We start from the raw sequence: 9,965 nt of genomic DNA, 5'->3' as shown, positions 1-9,965 counted from the left end.
CTAGGCAGCGGTTTAAAAAGTAAAATGAGGAAGCTCTTTTGTACAGATATAGAAAGATCACCAAGAAATATTGTTAAGTGAAAAAAAACGATGTAGAATGGTGTTGAGTTATGCTACCATTCATGGAAAGAAGATATATTTCTATCCGCTGGTGTATAAAATATCTCTGGAAAGACACACAGAAACTGACACTATGGTTGCCTCCAGCCATGGGGGAAGTGAGACTTTATTTTAATCCTTTTTACATAATTTTGAGCCATGTGAATATATTAGTGATTCAAAAAGACAATTGAATGAAAATAAAGGAACATTATTATTCTTATTTACAAATGAGGAATCTAAGGTTGAAGGAAATTGGGTGCCCTGCCCACAGTAGTAATAAATAATAATAGACACACTTATTGAACACTTACTGTGTGCCAGGCCCCATAATAAGTACTTTAGAAACATTTTCTAATTTATTCCTCTCAGATCTCTAAGGAGGTTTATTTTTATCTCAGTGTTAGAGCTAAAGAATCTGAAGGAGAGAAATGTAAATTATTTTCTAATTCAGGACAATTTGGAAGTAATAATTACTCTGGGGACAGCAAGCAAATACCAGGACTTATGATCACCCTACTTAGAAAGGACAAGTAACTTGCCTTACGTCCTGTCATAATGGCAGAACCAAGATTGGAACTGAGGTCTCTGCGACTCCTCAGCCTGTGCTCATAACTGCCATTTACAAATTAGCAAACAAAGGGACAGAAAGCTTATGGACCTTGCAAAAAACTCACAGCTATTACTCGTAAGTACCAGGTGCAGAGGCCAAACACAGTCCTTCTGAAACCAAAGCCTACCAGACAATGTTGGCCCTCTAGATACTAGTCTAATATCCTTTAGCAGAGGAATTTAAGGAGAGGAGGATGATATAAGAGGTAAAGGATGACAGAGCCCCAGGCTAAATACTCCAGCAACCTTGGTCCCTACCATTCAAAGACAAAGAGCACTCAGTTAACAAATGTCTGGGAGCCTGCTGCATGCTGGGCTCTGTGCTGGGTGTTCAGAGACAATGGTGCTCCCTCACGGAGCTTACAGTCTACATTTCGGACCAGCTTAGATTTTAAGGCCTTTGGATCTTCCTACATATTGTGCTACTGCAGTTAGTCAGTGATTGTTATAAGGAGAAGCAGATAATATATTTCTAGTTATGCCAGAAATATAGAGAAGAGGAAGCAGCTTTTACAAATTGCTTTTCAGGAAAAGGCTGACAAAGTCATAAGTGAAAACTTTATTTTCTGGACTATAATTCCTGAAAACTTTTCTATATGCCATCTTCATTATAGAAACATTTATGTTCTGTTGCTCTGGGAAGTGTAGAAAAAGTTTATAATAAATAACTTTTATTTTTGTTGGTTGTTCATGCTGACACCCATAGGTAAATTATGTGAAAGATGTAGTAAGTTTGGGCATGTGCTGCATACTTGGATTTAAAAGTTAACATAAAAAAAACTAAGATGGCGGCATAGGTAAATACCGGGAAATTGCTGCCTCCCACAACAACTTCAAAAATACAACGAAAAGACAAAACGGACATCATCCAGAACTACAGGAAGGCTGGCTGAGTGGAAATTCTACAACTAGAAGGAAAGAAAAGCACACTGAGACTCAGAGGAGCTGTGGAAGTAAAGTGCAGAGGTACGGGGGCTCCCACGCACGGAAAGGGGCTGGCACCTGAGGACGCGGCTGTCTTTTTGAATCAGGAGGGAGTCACAAGCTCCCGACTGCTCTGAACTCTGGTTCCCGGAAGTCTCTGGGGACCCTGACTCATATGGGGAGAAACTGGACTGTCTGGCAGCAGGCAGAACTCTGAACTTGAGGACAGCTTTCCCTCAGAGGTGCTTGCAGCAATTATCGGGACACTGAGACACGCGGCCCCTTAGGGCAGGGCTGAGGATCAGCCATAGCTGCTTGCTCCACCCTTTGATTCCCTGAGACCCTGCCCCACCCAGGCTGTGGCAGAGGCTTTTGCATATGAATGCCCCGGCCCTTTGCAACTTGAAAATTACCTAAAAAGTTGCAGCTGGGCCAGACAGACCTGGAACTTCCAAGAGAAGGCCCAAGGCCCCACAGCAGCTTGCATTGCTTCACAGCTGGGCCTCATCAGGGCACCTCCAAACTCCAAAAAAAGAAGGGGAATCTGCAGTTCTCTTCGTAGCTCCTACCGGGTAACCTCAGGCCGAGGCTAAATTAGCACCTCCTTAGATCCAAGAGCCAGTGTACCCAGTTGTCAGAGGGGGACCATCCAGATTACAACTCCTCAGATCCATAAGGGACACACTCAGGGGGCAGACTCAGTGAGCACCAAAGCCCCACTGAAGCAAGTCTTGCCCCAGAAGGGTGTCTTCAGCACAGAAGTTCTCCCACTGAAGATACAGCTGATTCTCACTGCCAGTTGGCCTGGCGGTCAATTCCTCCCAGTGATCCTACAGCAATCAGGGCATAACTACAACAAGACTGTGCACAAAGCCCACAGCGGGGTACACCAAGAGTGTCCACCTCAGGTAACTGGGGAGGCTGAGACACTGGGCCCTACAGGACACCTAGCACACAAAACCACTCTACCAACACAGGGAAGCATAAAAAATGCAGAGACAAAGAAACGGGTCACAAATGACAGAAATGGAGGAAAGCAAATGACTGGATATAGAGTTCAAAACCACGTTTATAAGGTTTTTCAAGAATTTTATGGAAACCGCCGATAAATTTAGTGAGACCCTGGAGGATATGAAAAAAGACCAACTAGAAATTAAGCATACACTGACTGAAATAAAGAATAATATACAGAGATCCAACAGCAGACAAGAGGATCCCAAGAATCAAGTCAAAGATTCGAAATACAAAGAAACAAAAAATACCCAACCGAAAAAGAAAAAAGAAAAAAGATTCCAAAAATATGAAGATAGTGTAAGGAGCCTCTGGGACAACTTTAAGCGTACCACCATCAGAATTATAGGGGTACCAGAAGAAGAGAGAGGACAAGATATTGAAAACCTATTTGAAGAAATAATGACAGAAAACTGCCCCTACCTGGTGAAAGAAATAGACTTACAAGTCCAGGAAGCGCAGAGAACCCCAAACAAAAGGAACCCAAAGAGGACCACACCAAGACACATCATAATTAAAATGCCAAGAGCAAAAGACAAAGAGAGAATCTTAAAAGCAGCAAGAGAAAGACAGTCAGTTACCTACAAGGGAGTACCCATACGACTGTCAGCTGATTTCTCAACAGAAACCATGCAGGCCAGAAGAGAGTGGCAAGAAATATTCAAAGTGATGAATAGCAAGAACCTACAACCAAGATTACTTTATCCAGCAAAGCTATCATTCAGAATAGAAGGTCAGATAAAGAGCTTCACAGATAAGAAAAAGCTAAAGGTGTTCATCACCACCAAACCAGCATTATATGAAATGCTGAAAGGTATTCTTTAAGAAGAGGAAGAAGAAAAAGGAACTCTTACCATTTGCCACAGCATGGATGGAACTGGAGAGCGGATAAATACCATATGATCTCACTCATTTGTGGAATATAATGAACAACATAAACTGGTGAACAAGGACTGATCCAGAGATAGAGAGGCATTGATTGGACTGTCGGGCCTTGGAGGGAAGGTAGGGGAGGGTGGGGGTAAGGGGGAAAGATCAACCAAAGGACTTACATGCAAGCATATAGGCCTAACCAATGGACACAGACAACGAGGGGGTGAGGGCATGAGCGGGGGGGGGGGGGGGGGGGTAACGTGGGGACAAGGACACATATGTAATATCTTAATCAATAAAAAATATATTAAAATAAAAAATAAAAGGTTAACATAGCCCTAGCTGGTTTGGCTCAGTGAATAGAGCATCGGCCTGCAGACTGAAGGGTCCCAGTTCAATTCCAGTCAAAGGCACATGCCCGGGTTGCAGGCCCCATCCCCAGTAAGGGGTGTGCAGGAGGCAGCCGATCAATGATTCTCTCTCATCATTGATGTTTCTATCTCTCTCTCCCTCTCTCTTCTTCTCTGAAATCAATAAAAATAGATTTTTAAAAAGATAAATAAATAAATAAAAGGCTAGCATATGCATTATTAGAATTATAAATATGCAACTTGATTACTTTGAATAGATGGGTAGATGTCTTAACTGACATCTCCAGTTCATAGTGAAGAATACTCACCTTCCAACTTAAAACAGAGGAAAACATTATTAAACTGGTGTGAATGTATATATGTGTGTGTGTGTGTGTGTGTGTGTGTGTGTGTGTGTGTGTGTGTAAACTTCTTAGTTGCAGACAACTGAATCCTTTCTAGCTAATTTAAGCACAAAGATTTCATTGGCATTTTGAACAAACTTGCCAAGACTAACCTCAGAATGTTATCACTGGAAATATCATTTAAAGACCAGGAAACTAAGACCCAGAGAGGCAGTTATTTTTCCGTATTCATTCAACAAGCATTTCTGATCTCTACCGAGCAGTCACTGTACAGATAGCAACAGTATTGGGTTTCTGTTCTCATGGAGCTTACAGTCTGGTTTCCCAACAGGTTGTTCATCAGTCTTACCCCGTGGGCTTTAAAAAATACAGATTCCAGAATTACTCAATCAGAATCTTGTAAGGACCTGGAAATCTGTGGTTTCGAGCTCCCAGGTGATTCTGACATGTTTCCAAGTATGGAACTCCTGATCTACTTAACCCTGTCATCACAGCATAGAACTTGAGATGCAGAAGTAGGGCTAGACCCTGACCCTGACCTCCAATTTGGAGCATCTTCCATAAAATCATAGTGAATCTTCATTATTGCCAAGCAACTAATTCTTGCCTTTAGTTTGAAGCTAAAATGTTGCTGCTTTGTTATAATATTTTTAACTTTTCAATTACAGATGACATACAATATTTTATTAATTTCAGGTGTACAGCAAGTGATTAGACATTTGTACACCACGTGAAGTGATCGCCACCATAAGTCTGGTGTCTACCTGGTACCTTGCATAGTCAGTACAGTGTTATTGACTATCTTCCCTGTGCTGTACTTTACATCTTCATGAGTATTTTTATATTGTTATAATTTTTATTTATAAATATCTGTGCCTTTTACATTTGACAACTACTTTGAATAGGAAACAAGTTTTGCATTTTGAGAATATTTTTTGGCAAGTCACTTACGCCCAAGTGAGTGTAGTGGAGTTCATTTTCTCACCTACAACGTGGGGAACTTAAATTGGATGATCTCCAAGATTACTTTCAGGTCTAGAAATCTATGATAAAAGATGTCCTAAACTATTTTTAAGTTTCTTCTCTTATAGCTGTGGGAAAACCTCTAGATCAAATTGCTTTTCTGTCATTAGTATTTTTGTTGGAGGACTACCAGAAGATGTATCACTTTAAGCCATCTCAGAAGTGACTTTTCTCTCATGTGAGGGTTTGTTTTGCAATGTGGTGATTTATAATTTCGATCGCCACTCTGGAACCTCATTATCTGTCAGATAGAAGTCTGGTCATTTGATCTCCTTGTGTTGGTCCCTCGGTTACTTTGCCTCTCTCATTCTGATAAGGTGGTTATTGATATCTTTCGAGACTTTAATTATTTAATTATTGCTGATGAGTATTAGAAGTTCCCCAAAAGGACAGCCTTTCATTATAACATGTTCTGCGCCTTTCCAGGCCTGACCCCTCCCAGCAGGCCTTTCTTTCCCCCACTTAAGGCATCTCTACGCTGCCCAACAGTTATCTCAAGGAGGACAGAGCCTACAGCCAGGGTCCCAACACTTCAAAAATATTTGAGAGCCCCCTCTTTACTCTGTCTCTTCCTAACCTACGGAGAGTTACAGTTGCCCAATTTAGCAAAATGTGTTAAAGTTGAGATAAAGAACAAAATTTGAATGTCAGCACGCCCCATGAGATATTTGGAATACATGTAGACTGAAGAATTGACTTGTGGCATACTGGGTGAGTGTGGCTTTTCATTCTGCCCTCCGCTAAGTCAGCAGTTTTGAGTCTTGGCTGCACATTAGACTCCTGTGGAGAGCATGTAAGCTCTCAATCCCTGCCTGCCTCCCGGCCAATTCAATCAGAATCCCTGGCTGTAGTCGGGCATCAGTGGTAGTTAGAGCTGCCCAGGTGATTCCCATGTGCAGCCAGGCCTGAGAACCAGTTCCCTAAATTAAAATGTCAAATTCAAAGCACCATTTTTACAGCTAAATCACGCCTTTATATTTCAAATTCCTCTTCAAAATTCATTTCATGTACTTTTCAGTAAGCATTTTATATTAACCCTTACTATATTGATTATGTTATGTTCTAGCATATCATCTATTATAAAGATTACTTTTTTTAAAGGATCTCATATGGCTTTAATCATGTCACTGATTTATTATTATTTCTAAAAGTATATAATTGGCTTTTGTTTTCAAATGTTTCTTTGTGATTTGTTATGTCAAACCGGCCGGGGCTCTTAGGATGCTTTTTAAAATGTTTTCTGATATCTGTTGTTTTCTAAAAGATTCTGGGTTCAGGCAGAGTTGAAAGCCAGTATTTTTATATATCAGATACCCACCTAGCTGATCATCTGAATTTCCCAGGGAACTTTCAAAACATACATCTAATTGCTCTGCTTAATGGAGTCAAAAGAATTTTGAGAGCTTTTAGGTGGAGGGTAGAATAAGGAAAAGGATGTCTAATATTTTAGAAATATCTTATTTCCTCCACTAAACTATATAGTATGTATATTTACATTATACATACTGCAATGTAAACCTATTCTGTTGCTCTGAAATCTTAAGAAAGTCAACACACATGGATACAGTGATACAGCGGTGCATGCCTACACCCACATGGAGTGAATGTCCACTGTCCAGGCCCCACCCATGGGAACCCTAATTCAGAAGAGTCACGGTGAGGCCTCAACAGCGGTACTTTATCCTATCTAATAAAAGAGAAACATGGTAATTGGCATACGACCGCTACCCTTCCCATTGGCTAATCAGGGCAATATGCAAATTAACTGCCAGCCAAGATGGTGGCCGGCAGCCAGGCAGATGGAAGCTAACATGAGGCTTGCTTGCTTCAGTGACGGAGGACTCCAACATTCCCCACCTGCCGCTGCAGGCCTCTGAGCTGCAAGCAACTATGTAACAAACATAGAAGCTAAACAAAACCCCAGAAACCTGCCCGGCTTCAGCCAGCAGGATCGCAACATTGTAAGCAAAGGCCAGAAACCTACTTTCAGCAGCGGAGGCCTAAGAGCTGGAGCCAAGCCTCAAAGCTAAAGCTGGCCCAGAATAAAAAAAAAAAGAAAAGAAAGAAAAAAAGGAGCGGTTAGGAGCTTCAGTCACCCTCAGCCTGAAAACAGCCCTCAGCTCCTCACCCAGGCTGGCCAGGCACCCCAGTGGGGACCCCCACCCTGATCCAGGACACCCTTCAGGGCAAACCAGCCGGCACCCACCCATGTACCAGGCCTCTACCCTATATAGTAAAAGGGTAATATGCCTCCCAGCACCGGGATCAGCAGAGCCGCGAGGCCTCCCGGCACCGGGATCAGCGTGACAGGGGGCAGCGCCCAAACCCCCTGATCGCCCTGTGGCTCTGTGTGTGACAGGGTGCGGCGCCCCAACCCCCCCCCACACACACACACAGGCCCTGCTCTGTGTGTGACGGGGTAGAGCCATAACCTCCCCATTGGCCCTGCCCTGAGTGTGACAGTGGCGACACTCCAACCCCCTGATCGGCCCTGCTCTGTGGGTGATAGAGGGCAGCGCCCCAACCCCCTGATGGGCCCTGCTCTGTGCGTGACAGGGGGCTGCGCCCCAACCCCCTGATTGGCCCTGCTCTGTGCGTGACAGGGTACAGAGCCCCAACCCCCCTGATGGGCCCTGCTCTGTGAGTGACAGGGGGAAATGCCCCAACCCCCTGATTGGCCCTGCTCTGTGCATGACAGGGGGTGGCTCCGCAACCTCCCCATCGACCCTGCCTTGAGTGTGACAGGGGACGGTGCCCCAACTCCCTAATTGGCCCTACCCTGAGCGTGACTGAGGGTGGAATCACAGTCTCCCGATCGCCCTGCTCTGTGCATGACAGGGGGCGGCGCCCCAACACCCCAATCGGCCCTGCTCTGAGCCCGACCAGGGGCTGCACCTAGGGATTGGGCCTGCCCTCTGCCACCCGGGAGCAGGCCTAAGCCAGCAGGTCGTTATCTCCCGAGGGGTCCCAGACTGCGAGAGGGCACAGGCCGGGCTGAGGGACCCCCCTCCCCTCCGAGTGCACAAATTTTTGTGCACCGGGCCTCTAGTTTTTTTATAAGAAGGAACTCTTACTTTTGTAATATATTTTTATTGATTTCAGAGAGGAAGGGAAAGGGAGAGAGAGAGCGAATCATCAATAATGAGAGAGAATCGGCTGCCTCCTGCATGTCCCCTACTGGGGATCAAGCCCAAAACCTGGGCATGTGCCCTGACTGGGAATTGAACTGAGACCTGCTGGTTCATAGGTTGACCCTCAACCACTGAGCCACACCAGTTGGGCTCGACAGCGGTACTTTAAACCTTTCCCCAGACGATTGTAGTGAGTGGCCAGGTTTGGTCACCACTGCATTGTAGATGATACAATATCCTTAGTGGTCATCACTACTTGTCCCATTGACAACAGTAAATGTGTGTTAAGAGCAAAATCATTGGTAAAGCTGACTTTTTTTGCAACAGGGAAACAAAAACAAAAAACAGTCTGATTCTTATTAAACTTCCCTCAGCTCTGTCTGGTCTATTTCTCTGTGAGTGGCTATATGAGGAAGGAATAACCTTTCTAAAAATAGGACAGAAGACGCCCAAGGAGGACGTGTCCAAAAGGAACAATACAGTAAGAGTGTTTAAAATAGACTTAGCCTTCTGCACTGTGATATAACAGAGAGGAAGCCTGGCTTACATTATCAACAATCATGAGGCACCAATCCAAAGATTTGATTCATTCAGCTATTCCTGAGTGCCTGCTAGGAAACAAGGACTGAGCTAGATCCCGGGAATTCAGAGTATGGTGTTGCCTGGAGGAATTTACAGTCTAGAAGAGGAGACCAATAATGGTAATACAGCGGGAGAAAAATGGAAAAATACGCCAAGTAGCAACTATAGACACATCTATGAAGGATTAGAGGTGAGGGGGAGACTTCAGAGAAACAGAGCACAAAACCAGGCTTTGAAAGCTACAATGATAAGTGTGTGGGGGACACTGAAGGAGAGTGAGGGGGAAGAAATGGAATTTCTTAGAGCGAATGGGACTCTAAGCTTGGTATTTTCCTGAATTACAAACATTTCTACAACACTATCATGTATTGTTTTGGAGGAGTTGGGGGCAGCTAGAAGGCAGAGTGGTAGCATTGCCAATGTGTCAAACTCTGCTCATACATTAGCCTAGATATTCTTGGCTATTGTGATATCCCTAGAGTGGCCATAAAAAGTTAGCCCAGCCCAGCCAGCATGGTTTGGGTTGAGCATCGACCTATGAACCAGGAGGTCATGGTTTGATTCTGGGTCAGCACATATGCTTGGGTTTCGGGCCTGATCCCCAGTGTGGGGTGTGCAGGAGGCAGCCAATCAATGATTCTCTCTCATCATTGATGTTTCTATCTCCCTCTCCCTTCCTCTCTGAAATCAATAAAAATATATATTTTTTAAAAAGTTAGCCCAAAACAAAAGCATACAATCTTTATTTGTCAGATTCTGCTGCAAAAATCCTTTCTCCAGACTAATCTTTTCATATCATCCTTATTGGTACTTGGTTTCATTTGCTGCTAGAATTCTTTTTTATATTAGACTCTTGAATTTTCAACCTCTTTGGACCTAAGCATATTTTTTTCATGATGCCCTGTGGTTGGTCAATGAGTCACTTATTGACGGGGCGGGGGGGGTAATTTTTATTGATTTTATTTCATTTATTCGTGCCTGCTATGTACAGATCA

Source organism: Myotis nattereri (genome assembly GCF_964212035.1).
Source record: "Myotis nattereri genome assembly, chromosome: 11".
Classification (NCBI taxonomy): Eukaryota; Metazoa; Chordata; class Mammalia; order Chiroptera; family Vespertilionidae; genus Myotis; species Myotis nattereri.
This window is presented reverse-complemented; position numbering follows the sequence as displayed.